We start from the raw sequence: 16,080 nt of genomic DNA on the forward strand, positions 1-16,080 counted from the left end.
TGGAGAGGGTTCAGAGGAGGACAACAAAGATGATCAGAGGACTGGAAACAAAGCCCTATGAGGAGAGCAATACGACAATGGAACCAATTCCCTAGGGAGGTGGTGGGCTCTCCCACACTGGAGACATTCAAGACAAGTCTGGACAGCCATCTGTCAGGGATGTTCTGACTTGAATTCCTTCACTGAGCAGGGGGTTGGACTTGATGGCCTTGTAGGACCCTTCAATCCCTACTATTCTATGATTCTATGAATTCCCTTCATTCTCAGTAAAATTGATGGCAAGGTCTCAACACGAATGCAAGATTTTAGACAGCATGCAAAGAATTTTTCCCATGTCAATATATATGGTTTCATGTGACCCCTCCTTAATCCAGGATAGTTTTAAGTTTGACAGCGAGTTACCAGCCCCAGCTAGCACCTTAGGATGCAATCATAGGCCTTCTTACTCAGTGGGACTTACTTCTGAGTAGACATGTGTAGGATTGTGCTGTTAGACACAGGTACTATGACTGTTCTGCACTAAATTCAGAAAGTATGAGTTCACATGGCTACCTTATTTATTTCTAGAGTGCCTGCAAAGACCAGGTGCTTTATATTAGACATTAAGGCCTGGCGTGCTATGGTCCATGGGGTCACGAAGAGTCATAGAATCATAGATCATAGAATCATAGAATAGTAGGGTTGGAAGGGGCCTACAAGGCCATCGAGTCCAACCCCCTGCTCAATGCAGGAATCCAAGTCAGAGCATCCCTGACAGATGGCTGTCCAGCCTCGTCTTGAAGGCCTCCAGTGTGGGAGAGCCCACCACCTCCCCAGGTAATTGGTTCCATTGTCGTATTGCTCTTACAGTCAGGAAGTTTTTCCTGATGTTCAGCCGGAATCTGGCTTCCTGGAACTTGAGCCCATTATTCCATGTCCTGCACTCTGGGATAATCAAGAAGAGATCCTGGCCTTCTTCTCTGTGACAACCTTTCAAGTACTTGAAGAGTGCTATCATATCTCCCCTCAGTCTTCTCTTCTCAAGGCTAAACATGCCCAGTTCTTTCAGTCTCTCCTCATAGGGCTTTGTTTCCAGTCCCCTGATCATCTTTGTTGCCCTCCTCTGAACCCTCTCCAGTTTGTCTGCATCCTTCTTAAAGTGTGGTGCCCAGAACTGGACACAGTACTCCAGATGAGGCCTAACCAGTGCTGAGTAGAGGGGAACTAGTACTTCCCGGGATTTGGAAGCGATCCTTCTATGAATGCAGCCCCAAATAGCATTTGCCTTTTTTGCAGCCACATCACATTGTTGGCTCATATTCAGCTTGTGATTGACAACAATTCCAAGATCCTTCTCGCTTGTAGTGTGGTTGAGCCAGGTATCCCCCATCTTGTAACTGTGCATTTGGTTTGTTTTTCCTAGGTGCAGAACTTGGCATTTGTCCCTATTAAATGTCATTCTGTTGTTTTCTGCCCAGTGCTCCAGTCTATCCAGATCACTTTGAATTTTGTTTCTGTCTTCCAAAGTATTAGCTATCCCTCCCAATTTGGTGTCATCTGCAAATTTGATCAGCATTCCCTGCACCTCCTCCTCCAAGTCATTAATAAAAATGTTGAAGAGCACTGGGCCCAGGACTGAGCCCTGCGGTACCCCACTCATTACCTCTCCCCAGTTTGAGAAGGTCCCATTGATAAGCACTCTTTAAGTCCGATTCTGTAGCCAACTGTGGATCTACCGGATCGTTGTTTCATCTAGCCCACTTTGAGCTAGTTTGCCCATCAGGATATCATGGGGCACTTTGTCGAAAGCTTTGCTGAAGTCGAGGTACATGATGTCTACAGCATTCCCACGGTCTACAAGGGAGGTTACTTGATCAAAAAATGAGATCAGATTTGTCTGGTAGGACTTGTTTTTGACAAATCCATGTTGGCTTCGAGTAATCACAGCATTGTTGTCAAGGTGCTTCCAGATGGATTGCTTTATGATCTGCTCCAGAATTTTCCCAGGGATTGATGTCAGACTGACTGGTCTGTAGTTCCCAGGTTCCTCCTTTTTACCCTTTTTGAAGATAGGGACAACGTTAGCCCTCCTCCAGTCATCTGGCACTTCCCCCGTCCTCCATGATTTCTCAAAGAGAATAGACAGCGGTTCTGAGAGTTCTTCTGCCTGTTCCTTTATGACTCTAGGATGCAGTTCATCTGGCCCTGGAGATTTGAACTCATTCAAAGTAATGAGGTGTTCCTTGACCATATGCCTGTCGATCTCAAGCTGCAATCCTGCCCCTTCAGCCTGTACTTCACCTTTGCCAGGGGGGTCATAGACCCTCTTTTGGGAGAAGACTGAGCCAAAGTAGGAATTGAGCACCTCTGCCTTTTCTTTGTCATCTGTTATCATTTTGCCATCCTTATTTAATAGCTGAACCACCATTTCTTTCCTCTGCCTTTTACTATGCACGTAGCTGAAGAAAGCCTTTTCGGACATGACTGAACGACTGAACAACAACAACAACAAAAAGGGCTATGCATGGACCCCCCGATTTGCTTTGGAGGCTGAATCGGTTCTTCTGAATCAGGCTTGATTTGTTTGAACTGATTTGGACCCGATCTGATTCACGTCAGATTCAAATCCGAATCAAGATTCGGATATCCGAATTATTCGGATCTTACATTTTCTGATTGACTTGCATTGGAAAACAGAAATGACCATAACTTTTCCAGTTTTTATTATAAATACATGAAATTTGGAGACCTGGCAGCCACAATGTAGATGACTGAACATGCTGAATTTCAGGCAGCTTGGCCCAGTAGTTATGGTGCTAGGTGCAGGTAAAAATTGCTTTTTTCAAGGAAATCTCTCAAAGCAAAGAGCTATAATTCTTCAGTGCTTTTACAGAAGTACATGAAATTTGGGCATCTGGCAGCCCCTGTGGAGGTGACTGAACCTGCCAAATTTCAGATAGTTTGGTCCACTGGTTTTTGCGCTAGCCATGCATAAAATTTCCTTTTCCCAGAAACTAAAACAAAAGGTAAAAAACTGTCAGCCACACAGGGGATTAGAGACCCTACTCAGAAAGTGTTTAAGGTGACAGTTAGGAGGTCACTATCTCTAATCTCTGGTATAGGGGATTTTTGTAGTGCAAAAATACTTTCCTTTTGTCTGTCCTGAATCTGCCACTGACCTGAGGCTCTCATTAAGGGAAGAAAGCAAAGTTAAACATCTCTTTGGTTGCACATTGCAGCACACATTACCTGGAAAAATCACACTGACTGAACTCAGTGGGGCTTATTTCTTAATTGCACTGCTGCACTTTCTCTATTCCATATAATTTTATAAAATTCCCTCCTTATTTGTCTTTCTTCTAAATTAAATAGCCCAAACACTGAAGCTTTTTATAGAGGAGTTGTTCCAGCCTCCTGATCATTTTGGCAGCCCTTTTCCCCAGGAAGGGTAAGATGAAGCAAACATTAAAAAAAAAAATACCTATAGCCTAGCCTGATCATATTCTTCTTATGGGAAGAAGATAAGGGAAAACAAGCGACAGGCAAAGTGTTCTGGAAAATCAGCAAATGTGATGATGCTTCGTATTATGTGTATTGTGTAGTGCTTTGCCCCACAGTATATATTGGACTGTGTGTTAGTGTACTGCTTTGGCCACACACTGTTTGCTTGTGCACAGTGTGTATGGTGCACTCACATAGCGCGTGTGCATGCACACACACACACACACACGACCAAAAGAAAAGCAGATACAGAAAGAAAAACTACCCACAAGCTAAGGGGTGAGGGGAAGGGAAATAACACTAAAGCCTAACAGAAGAGAAAAAGCGTTTTTTTGGGGGGGTATTCTTTGTTTTTTTATGAGAATATAGAGAGAATATAGAGAAAAGGGGGAAGGGATGGAATAGTAATTGAGAAGGGCGGGGTTTCAAAGAATAAGCTGTAGAAAGCAAGGAAACAAACTGCTGGGCTGTTTGGGCTTCAGAATTGTTCAAAGCGATCTGAAGCGCTTCAGATCTCTCTGACCTGCTTCGGACCGCTTTGGGCAATGCCGGACCCACTTCATATTCAGACCAAAGTGATTCAAATCACCTCGATTCACTTCGGAATTCAGGATTCAGACTGAAGCGGTGCACAGCCCTATAGAGAAGTCCTCACTGAAATGGTTGAAAGAGCTGGGTATATTTAGCATGGAGAAGAGAAGATTAAGGCCAGACAAGATAGCTGTCTTCAAATATCAGAAGGATTGTCATATACAACACTGAGCAGACTTGTCTTCTGTTGCTTCAGAGGGCAGGACTAGAACCAATGGGTAGAAATAACAAGAAAGATGATTTGGGTGAAACATTATAAGGAACTTGCTAATGGTAAGAGCTGTTCAACAGTAGCATAGACTGATGTAGTGGACTCTCCTTTGCTAGAGGTATTTAAGCAGAGGTTGGATGGTCGTCTGTCAAGGATGGTGTAGTTGCAAGATTCCTGCATTGAATGGAGGTTGGACTGGATGGCCTCTAGAACCCTTCCAACTCTAAAATTATTTGATTCTGTGATTCAAAGGTACAATATAAGACAAGACACATAAGGGGAGAGGAGGGGAAAGAGAGATGTGTGGGGTCAATTAGAAAATGCCAGCGTGAAGGGGCAAATTTGAAACACACTCATGGAAGTAACCAGATGCATGAAGGAAGTTGAGAGTTTTAGTGGCAGGGGGCAGCAAGGGAGAATGGACAGAACCAGGGACTGGAGGTTTTAATCTTGGGTTGATGGAGAACAAACGTACCAGAAGGACAAAGAGAGCAGAAAGAGATTTTGTTAAAGGGAAGGATAGATATATCAATGGGGAGGGACTGTAGCTCAGTGGTAGAGCAAATGCTTTGCATGCAGAAAGTCCCAGGTTCAATCGCTGGCATCTCCAGGTAGTGCTGGAAAGATGCCTGCCTGAAACCCTGGACAGCCGCTGCCAGTCAGTGTTGACAATACTGGGCTAGATGGACCAATGGTCTAACTCAGTATAAGGCAGCTTCCTATGTTCTTATGTTCTTGTGGGAGGAGCAGAAAGAGGACGATAAAATGTTATTATTATTTAATCAATTAATAGACTGTTTAGCCATCTCTTAAAAAATAAATAAATCTTGAAGTGGTTTACAACATAAAAAGTACTAGAAAAGTATCCACTGTCCCATTTTCACGGGACACTCATGTCCCATGGAAAGGGGGGAGGGATATTTGGTGACTTTTGAAGGGGATGCATAATTGCCCTCCAAGAATCCCCCCCTATTGACAATGCTATATCATGACGTAATATTGTTCCCAGGGGCATTCTATCCAAGGAAAGTATCTGGAGCCCCTGAGCCACCACTTAAAATGGTGGCAAGGCCTTTTTGTAGTTAAAAATAAGAAAACAAGATATAAAAAGGGGGGCGGAGGATGAATATTGGTCACCTTGTATATAAAGTAAGATGAAAATTCTTGAAATTTGCCAATCCCTCAAAGATCAACCCAGTCTTCACTGTGCATTTTATCCCTCTCTAAAATTTGCAGCAGAAAACAAGTCTGCTTAGTCTTCTACATGATAATAGAAAACATTTGAAGACAAAATTTGCAACAACAAAAAAAGGCAGCAGTGTAAACACAATGCAAGACCAAAAAAAGAGAGAGCCATTAGAGAGAGCGTGAGCAGAAAAGTGTAAGATTGTCATAGTGGCAAAGTGAACGAATCAGATAAACTGGAGTATTCAAGTCAGAAAATGTTTAAGGGAAGAGTCAGGAAGGCCAAGAGTGCTGCAATCATCAATGGGAGAAATAATGAAAGAATGAACAAGAGTTTCAGTTGCATTCAAAGGGGATAAAGGGGGAAATTTGCTAGATAAAATAAAATTGATAGATATTACAAAGATAAAAGTAAAATAATTTAACAACTGAGTGGATGCATGGGGAGAAAGAAAGCAAAGAATCAGAGATAACACCAAGGTTACAAGCTTGAAGTGTGAAAAAAGCCAATATAGTAGTTAAAGAGAAAGTGAGAGAGAACCAGAATTAGGGAGAAATATAGAAGCTTGGTTTTATGAGAATTCATTATTAAGAAATGGGAGGTTATCCCAGATGGGTTGTTTTTCCCTACGCTCATGCCAGTCCTCATTATTGTATCTCAATTCCTAAAAAAAGCTTAACCTGTTAATTTCTGAAAGTTAGGACTCTATCCATATTTATTTATTGATTCGTACCCCTTTTTTTCTACCAAGAAAATGGCACCCAAGGCTTACAATCATAAATAAAAACTTGAGTAAAACAACATTAAAACTAATTCATGAAAATACAATTAAAAACACAGTTAAGGATGCAGTTCTATCAGGACCGGTGTAAGCGATGTAGAGTGGGAGGAGTGGCAGAGGTGATCTTCGCCTCCACGCTCCTCCTGCCCTAAATTTGGCTAGGTGGGCTTTTTCACCCATCTTGCTGAGGCTCTGCAGAGGGGGAGAGAAGGAGGCTGAGGAGGTCTGGGGATATGGCATGCCGGCCTCCCCAGTCCCCTCCCCTCCCCATCCACTGGCACGCCCCCTTTCCCTCTGCTCCGAGTCACTTTTGTGAGCTCGGAGAGGCACCCAGTGTGCTGGCTGTGAGGGGGAAGGGTGGGGAGCTCGGATTCCTGGATCCGAGGTTGGACTGCTGCCTCTGACCTTGGATCCAGGAATCCAAAATACCCTATGCCCCCCCCACACACACACACACTCTGTCTAGAGACCTTAGGATTGCTCCCTAAGAGAATAAACACAGCACCCAACCCAAACAGACCTGCTTATAAGCCAAAGGCCTGCTAGAATTGAAATATCTTTGACTGCTGGTGGAAGGGCCACAGAGAAGGAGCCAATGTAGCGTCCCTCAGAAGGGAGTGCCACAGCCTGGGAGCAGCCACCAAGAAGGCCCTCTCTTGCATTGCCACCGAACAGTACTGAAAAAAGGGCCTGTCCCGAAGATCTTAAAACCCAGGCAGGCTCATATGGGAGAAGGCAGTCTTTGAGTAGCCTGACCCCAAGCCATGTAGGCCTTTATGGATCATAACCAATATGTTGAATTGTGCCTGGAAACAGACGGGTAGCCAGTGAAGCTGTTGTAACAAGGGAGTCACATGAGCCCTGTAACCAGCCCTGGTCAACAGTCTGGCTGCAGCATTTTGGATCAGTTGAAGCTGCCAAACAGTTTTCAAAGGCAGCCCTATGCAGAGTGCATTTCAGTAGTCCCAACAGGATGTAACTAAGGCATGGTCGATCATGGCCAGATCTGACATCTCTAGGAACTGGTGCCTTGAAGGCTCCTGATCTGCCTGCAAAAAGCTCCATGGACATAGGAATACTACTGGTGGTATATCTGCCAATGATAGGCCCTGAAGCAGGGTGACCTTGCATCCATTGGTTCCAAAGCTCCCTCACTCCCCCAATAGCCCCCTGCCCCAATTGTTTTTTTCACCTACACCAGCATGGATCTGGCATAAATGTTTCCCCTCCCATTAGATTCAATGGATGCAATGGTAGGCAAAAAAGAAAGAGGAAAGAAACATTAGGAGAAAAGTGGGGGGGGGACCACCCCGACTCTCATCCTGGCTGCTGTGAGCCAGTAGGGCTCTAGATGGCTCCGTGCCCCCAGTACATAGGATTGCTTTTTAAGCCAGGAGGAAGTCATTTGAACTAGAAACCAGGGGTGCTGGACCTCTTTCAACCTGAGCGGTGAATTCCATTTCAGAGAAGCTTTCAGAGGCCATGTTGCAGTGGTGGGCAGGGTCAAAGGCAAAAGGGGTGGGGCCAAAGGCAAAAGGAGACACCAAGAAGGCCTTTTTTTGCATTGCCACCAAACAGTACTGGGAAAGGCCATAGCTCAGTGTGACAGAGCACCTACTTGGTATGCAGAAAGTCCCAGGTTTGATCCCTGGCTTCTCCAGGTAGGGCAAGGAAAGAATCCTGCCCGAAACTCGCGAGAGCTGCTACCAATGAGTGTCGACAGTAGTGGGCTAGATGGACCAAGGGTCTGACTCAGTATAAGGCAGCTTCCTATGAAAGGACCCCAAATTCCAAAAATACCAGCAGATTGTAGCTTAAAGCTCTTCTTGCCAGTAACCAAGCCTTGGGAGTGGCATTTCAACCTTTTTTGGGGGGGGGGATGGCAAAAAAGCCGGGAAACCATCAAATGACCAGTAGTTGAAAGTGGGTGAAGCCAGAGGAATGGGATGTGGCCATCTGGGGAACACTGGAAGGCTGAATTGGGACCCCAGGTGAGCTGAATTTGACCTCCAGGCCTAAGCCAGTGCTGTAAACCATTAGCACATTGTTATGTCTTGGGTGGGGCTTGGAGAACGGCTGCTCCTTTGGCTCTTTAGCCTATGGCACAGACCTGCCAAAGGAGCAGTTGATGTACCTCCTTCTTGTTTTGATGTCTGGCTGGGGCTGTAGAAGGGGGTGTCAAGCTCCTGGCCACTCACAATCCATGGTTAGAGAGCTGTGTTTTCCTTGTTTGTTTATTTCTTTACTTATTTATTGAAATGTTCCTGTAGCACCCTCCACCAACATGTTTTTCAAGGCGTTTTGATATATTTGAAAATATAGAAACAATAAAACTGCCTAATAAACAAACTAGCAGATGGAACTGAGCCAACAGCAAGATTTAAAATGCTTAGCACCAAGAAGCTAGAGAGAATGAAAACATTTTCGCTTGGAGTCTAAAAGGAAGCAGGGTCGTCGGCACCTTTCCACAGATGGGGTGCCACAACCAAAAAGGCCCTCATTTGAGTTTTCACCAGCTTCCCTCTAACAAGGAGGGAAAAGAGAGAAGGGCCTCGGCTGATGATTTGACAGTGCAGGCAGGATGATATGGGAGAAGGCAGTCCTTCAGATCCCTGGATCCTGAACCATTTAGGACTTTAATACTAAGACTTTGAACTGGGGTCCAAAGAGGGCAGTCAGTCAGTGGAGCTCTTTTAACACTGGCAAAATATGATCCAAATAAGCTGTACCAGTCAAAATCCTGGCAGCTGTATTCTGTACTAATGGAAGCTTCTGGACTTTCTCCAAAAAGGCAGCCCCACATATAATGTATTATAGCAGCTTTCCCCAACCTGGTGTCCTCTAGACATTTTGGACTACAACTCCCAGCATTCCTGACCATTAGTCATGCTGGCTGGGGTTGATGTGGATTCAAATCCAAAACATCTGGAGGACACCAGGGGTAAAATCCAACATTAGTCCTACTTAGAATAGACCCATTGAAATGAATGGGACTTAAGTTAGTCATGACTAACTTAAGTCCCATTCATTTCTGTGGGTCTGCTCTAAGTAGGACTTATGTTGGATTTTACCCCAGGTTGGAGATGGCTGGATTACAATAATCCAGATGGAGGTAACAGGGGCATGGATAGCTATGCAGGATGATCACTTTTCAGGAGAACCAAAGCTGATTGTGCCAGCTGAAGCTTGTAAAAGGCTCACTGTACAACTGAGGCTACTTGAGCCTGTAGTGAGAAATCAGGATCCCAGAGAACCTGATCCTTCAAGGGGAGTGCAACCCTATCAAGAACGATTGAAGGCCATCTCCCTGAACCCAGGAACGACCTACCCACAGCACCTCCATTTTCCGGGGATTCATTGTGCTTCAGTTTATTGGTCCTCATCCAGGTTGTCACTGATTCTAGACATGGGTTCAAACATTTCCACAGCTTCACTTGACAGATCCCAAGGAGAAAGAGAGTTGTGTGTTGTCAGTGTGCTGGTGGTATGTAACTGCAAATCCCCAGTTGACCTCACTCAGTAGCTTCATACATATAGTAAAAAGAATGGGGGACAAGGTGAAACCCTGTGGACAAATGCCATAGCACAAATGTCAATTGACTGCACAGAAGTCCCCCATAGGGATGGATGGATTCACCTGAGCCCGGCTTTGTCGGGCACTTCCCAAGCTGATGCCACCACCTGCCCCTGCTTGCAGCGCCATGAGAGCTTCATTGTGGCCCAGTGAGCACCTGATGCAGCCAGTGCTGCCCATCCAGTGTGGTGTAGTGGCAAGAGTATTGGACTAGGAGCTGGGAGATCCGGGTTCTAGTCCCCGCTCGGCCATGGAAGCTCACTGGGTGACTTTGGGCCAGTCACAGACTCTCAGCCCAACCCACCTCACAGGGTTGTTGTTGTGAGGATAAAATGGAGAGGAGGAGGATAATGTAAGCCGCCTTGGGTTCCTTGCAAGAGGAAAAAAGGCGGGGTATAAATGCAATAAATAAATAAATAAATAAATCCTCCATAGCGAACCGCCATGCTCCATTCACACCTTTTATGTTGTGTGAATGGGCTGCCAATTAATGCAACATGACCTACCCAGAAGTGCCTGAGCATTGTTGAGCACAATGGTGGCTCGCTAGGGAGGACAGGCAGCTGCCAGGTGCTTGCTGAGCCATGGGGTGCTCGCCGAGTGGGTCTGTGAGCATCCTGTGGTTCAGTGACCAGGGTCCCAGAGGGTGGGTGAGTCCATTGGACTCCCCCTCCCCCCCATGGATTCTCATGACATCCCTACTCATGACAACCCTCTGGAACTTACCCTGCAAGTTAGAACAGAACCACCATATTGCCATGCTTCCCACTCCCAACTCATAGACTTGGCCCAGAAAGATTCCATGCTCTCCAAGGAGAACTCATGGAGGATAAAGGCTATCAATGGCTACTAGTCACGATGACTGTTTATTACCTCCAGTTGGAGGCAGTATGCCTCTGTGTGCCATTTGTTGGGGAACATGGGTGGGAGGGTGCTATTGCACTTGTGTCCTACTTATGGGCTTCCCACAGGCAGTTGGTTGGCCGCTGTGTGAGTGGAATGCTGGACCCTTGATCTGATCCAGCTCTTCTTATGTTCTTATGTTCTTAACTAGCAGGCTTTCACTCCTATGTCTTTCTCCTGACAGAGGTTATCCATCACATCACGGAGACTAAAGCTCTGTTGGGTCACAGGTTGCAGAGACCTGCTTAAACAGCTGCATGACTGACAAAAATCCAACAGGTGATGTTTTTCCCCATCACTGTCTCTACCATGGCAAAGGCTCAAAAAGAGCTTCGGCTATTGGGCGGTATAGAAATGAAATAAATAAAATAAAATAAATAAAATAAAGGTTATACTTGTTGAACTTCTGTCTGTCACACCCCCTTCCCAGGCAGAAATAAATGGGCAACCCTGTTGCTGAGTCATTCCTGATCACAGCAAAGATCATAGCTTATTTAGCCAGCCACGCTTGAAGTTGTACCAAAAAGACACAAGCTGTCCCCAAAACATCCTCAGGGATAAGGGTCTTTATTGCAAAATGGTCAATTACCACAAGCCTTTCAGAGAAGTTACATTTTTTAAAACGCTCCTTTTCAATGTCTAACATTGAGCAATTCCATCTTCATGTTTTAGTAGCATATACCAGTAGTCCAACCTTTACTGTACTGTATGTACTTTTAATAATCTCCATAAAAGCCTGATTTCCAATCCCTAGGCTCAAGCTGACAGTGTAAATAAAATCACCCAAATCCACAGGGTACGAGAAATGAAAATGACAAGGATTAAAATTTTGTCAAACCTCTTTCTTTTTAAAATTCTGCTTCTCTTCCAATTGGATCACGACCCTCTGTGTGCACAGCTTAAGACCAGACGGTCTGCTTTCACTTTTATTCCGCTCTGCAGCCGGCTTACAGTATTTAGTGAAAGTCTGTAAAGAATGTGTGCTGTGTAGAGAGTTAATACCATAATCCCCTATCGTTGGGGTCAAACGCTGAATAGAGCAGAAGAATTAGAAAATATGTTACATACAATGGCAGGAAAAAATGCATCAGCATGGTGTTCTGTTAACACAAGCATTCATTACCCACCAGCAAATGGCCATGAGGTAATAGCATGTATGAAAAGATATGTGTACTTCAGGCCCAGTGTGCATGCGGTTATATTGTGGACAGAAGACTCTGAGTGAGCTTAAAAGCTGCACGTGCACGTGTGATAGCATTTTCCCATCACACAAAACTACACCTTTCAGAGAAGGAGCATAGATCTTTGTTTTCCTTTGTTTGGAAACATGCTTTCACCTTTGTAAAATGCAGTGGGAATAGCTTGCTTCCTTTCCCTTGACTTTAGCATGCAATGTATGTATTCTGTAGCTCAAAAACCTGTGAATTTTTGAGATCTTGTGGCCACTTCAAATGCAGTAGATTTCCTACACCTGAAAGGCCATTCCTGGTAGATAAACTATGTCAATCATCTGCGGACCTACAAATATTATTGCACATATTCTGTTTTATAGCAGGCTAGATACATGCTGGGTAGAAGCTTTTTGTCCATCACAGTGGACAACAAACAAACAAACACACCTCCCAGCATGAGGGGAAGGAACTGTTGTTGTTTTTACACTATTACATTGATATCTGGCCTTTACTCCGAGGAGCCAAAGTTTATCCCTCCCACTGTTTGAGCTCCAGTGGAGGGGGCTTGTGGCTCCAGTGTCAGTGAGGCAGTGAATCTGCTCCAGGTTTCAGTCAGAACCAGTTTCTGACCGAAACTCAGAGCAGATTCACTGCCCCACTGACATCGGTGCCACCAGCCTCCACTGTTGAGCTCTCAATAGTCCTGCAAGGCAGATTAGATGGAGAGAGAGTGACTGGCTCAGGGGCACCCAAGGAGCTTTAGGGTGGAGTGCGGGCTTTGAACTGGGATCTCCCTCATCCTAATCTGACACTTGAATGCTCGGGCCTCCAACAGACATCTCTCTTGGTGCCCATCAAGCTCCCTGCCCCTCCTGACTTTAATTTTATTTCTTAAGATTTTTTGAAATTATTATTATTTAACTGGGAGGCTGCCATGCTGAAAAGCAAAGTGCTGCCTTCCAGCAACATCTTTATTAGGGTTCAAGGGAGTGGTTTTGTGTTTTGGAGCTCAGACTCCGTATCTGTCTTGTACTTAGTTTCTTGGGCAAGTTACTTTTCTTTCGGTCTCACCAGTTTGCCTTCTGGGAAATGAGTCTTTTGTGACCAGTCATGCCCACCATGGCAGCCATTTTATGAAGGAGCAAATGCCCCATGGTAGCTGGGGTCATCCTATGAAGTTGATTGGTGGGAGATTCAGGACGGATAAAAGGAAGTCCTTCTTCACACACCACATAGTTAAACTATGGAATTCACTACCACACGAAGTAGTGATGGCCACCACCAGTTTGGACGGCTTTAAAAGGGGGTTAGGCAAATTCCTGGAGGAAAGGGCTTTCAATAGCTACTAGTCTTGATGGCTATGTGCTACCTCCAGTATCAGAGGCAGTGAGCCTATGTACACCAGTTGCTAGGGAACATGGATGGGAGGGTACTGTTGCACTTGTGTCCTGCTTGTGGGTTCCAGTTCAACACCTAGTTGGCCACTGTGTGAAAAGAATGCTGGACTAGATGGACCCTTGGTCTGATACAGCAGGGTTCTTCTTATGTTCTTATTTTGTGAGAGTGCCCAAAACACGCTTTCAATTTCCCAACTGTTCACACCGACCCATAAAGGTTGGGGACCACTGCTGCTGCTCTCTGATTTTTTGGTCTTTCATCCTTGTAATGTCTACTACTACAGAGTGTGTGGCATGACATCATTACACTTTGCATTTCCCTGACAAAATAATTTGTGAAAACAACGTGTGTGTGTGTGTTTAAAAAAGTAAATAGGCAGTGGTTACCCATTCCTCCTCTGCCACAGTCCCAAGGAAAATGGATTATATTGTAACTCAGGTATAGGCAACCGTTTTGGGCCCGTGGGCACATTTGGCAATTGGAGATACTGCCCTAGGCACTAATGTCTTGGTGGCTGGACACGCTTAGAGAGGAAGCATCAGCCTGCAGTCACCTCCCATCTTCATTTCTGAAGAACATCTCTGAGCCCCACATGTGACCCAGAGGCATTCATAGGAAATGAAGATGGCAGCTGCTGGAGGCCCTCGCTTTGCTTTGAAGTGATCCCAACTGATGGTATAAAAAATTGTTAATTTTTTTAAAAGTGGGATGAGTAGGGTGCCTTGGTGGTCACCAAGAAAGGCGTCCAAGGGCACCGTGGAGGCTGGTGGCTCTGATTTTGGTGACGCTATGCTCCATTCTAGGTTTCAGTCAGAACCAGCCAGAACTCTAAAGGAACTATCCAATATACTGAACCAAATTTGGGGATAGGTTTCAGCATCTTGGATAGTTCCTCTAGAGTTCTATCTGGTTCTGACTAAACCCCAGAATGGGTTCACAGCCACCAGACTCCACTGCGACGAGGTCACATGGGTGGGCACATTCCCTGCCCCTGCTGTAAGTGATGCACAACTTTCTAGCTTCGCAGCAACTGGTGTGTGTTCAGTTGTCACATGTGACAGCTTGACACAGCTTTTGGCTCTCTGCAGGATATAGGTTTTTTGGGAGGGATCCTCACTGCAGCTTCTTAGCTAATCAGCACCATTAAAATATAAATAAGCAGCAAGAGAGTAAGTATCTCACTAACAAGATGGTCATTGACTCTTTCTTGGCAGGGGCAGGGCTGAAAGGGGCTGTGATGAACACAAGAAGGGAATGAAGTGAATGTTGGGGATGGGACCAAGATCTACGTAGGGCAAGTTAAGAAGCTGCAAATCAGCATGTGAGTCTCTCTAAAGCTACTTCCAGCTGACCTTGTATGCCCCACACTAATGAGAGAATGCCCCAGAGGCCTCCACAGCTCTGCCTCTAGAGAACCTGCTCTCATGCTTCATATGGATGGGCCCAGCCCTACCATTAAGTAGAGTGAGACAGCCACCTCAGGCCACTGAATTTGAGAGTTAGGAAAAGGCAGCAAATGGTTAGTTGTTTCATTGATTTCTATTGTATTTCTACTGCCAGGGACGGGAAGAGGTGCGTAAGGGATTTTCTGCATCATGTATTAAAACAAATTGGCTCAACTTGAGTAGTGGGCACTTTGATCTGGAGTAGGGCACCATTTGCTACGCTGCTGTAGGCAAGAAAATGTCTTGATTAGCCCTCGGGCCAGGCTAAAAGTGGAGAATAAAAAAATGACGCTTTTGTTCCCAGCCTTGTAGTTGTCCTATCCTCTCTTTCCTATCCAAAGGACATATTCCACAGAACCTTGTTAGCTACTCCCTGTGGGCTAGGCCTGGTACATCTCTTGAGATTCCTGGAGTTCTCCACCCACTGAGAGCCTTGGGATGTCCATTCATGTATATTTTAAAGTAGGGGTGGGCAACTTCAGGGACTCTGGGGCCAATTTCAACCCCCCACAACCCCCGAGGACCGCAACGCTCCCACTACCAAATTTTAGCTGTAGCAGCATCAAAACAATCAGTGGTAGCAAACCACAGTGGTGGCCTAAAAAGGCCAAATTTATCTTTAAGCCCAAGCTTTGAAGCCAAACTGATGTGTCAGGAAAGAATCTGAGTATGTGGAGATGTCTGGCAGCCAGATTCAGATTCAGAATGGGAACAGGCAGATCATATCTGAGCTCACCCGCCCTGGTGAGCTCAGATCTGGCGAGGCTTTCTTCCCAAGACCCTGACACACCGATGTGTCAGGGTCACATCTGTGTATCAAGGTCTAGCACTCTTCAAGTACTTGAAAGGTTGTCACAGAGAGGAAGGTCAGGATCTGTTCTCGATCATCCCAGAGTGCAGGACATGGAAGAATGGGCTTAAGTTACAGGAAGCCAGTTTCCGGCTGAACATCAGGAAAAGCTTCCTGGCTGTTAGAGCAATATGACAATGGAACCAATTACCCAGAGAGGTGGTGGGCTCTCCCACACTGGAGGCATTCAAGATCAAGACAAGGCTGGACAGCCATCTGTCGGGGATGCTTTGACTTGGATTCCTGCACTGAGCGGGGGGTTGGACTCAATGGCCTTGTAGGCCCCTCCCAACCCTACTGTTCTATGATTCTGTGATTCTATAGCTCAGCCTGAATGACCCCCCTTCCTCCACCACAAGAACTCAGGGTTTGGAAGAGAAAGAGGAGGAAGAGGAGGAGGAGGAGGAGGGGCGTGACTTGAGAGATGCAAGGGTCCATTGCAGAGCGAAGCGGGAAAAGTTAGAGGTGGGCCCCAGATGCTCCACCAGG

The sequence above is a fragment of the Heloderma suspectum genome, chromosome 1 (assembly GCF_057233095.1).
Source record: "Heloderma suspectum isolate Gila_16-S chromosome 1, 16-S_ref, whole genome shotgun sequence".
NCBI lineage: Eukaryota > Metazoa > Chordata > Lepidosauria > Squamata > Helodermatidae > Heloderma > Heloderma suspectum.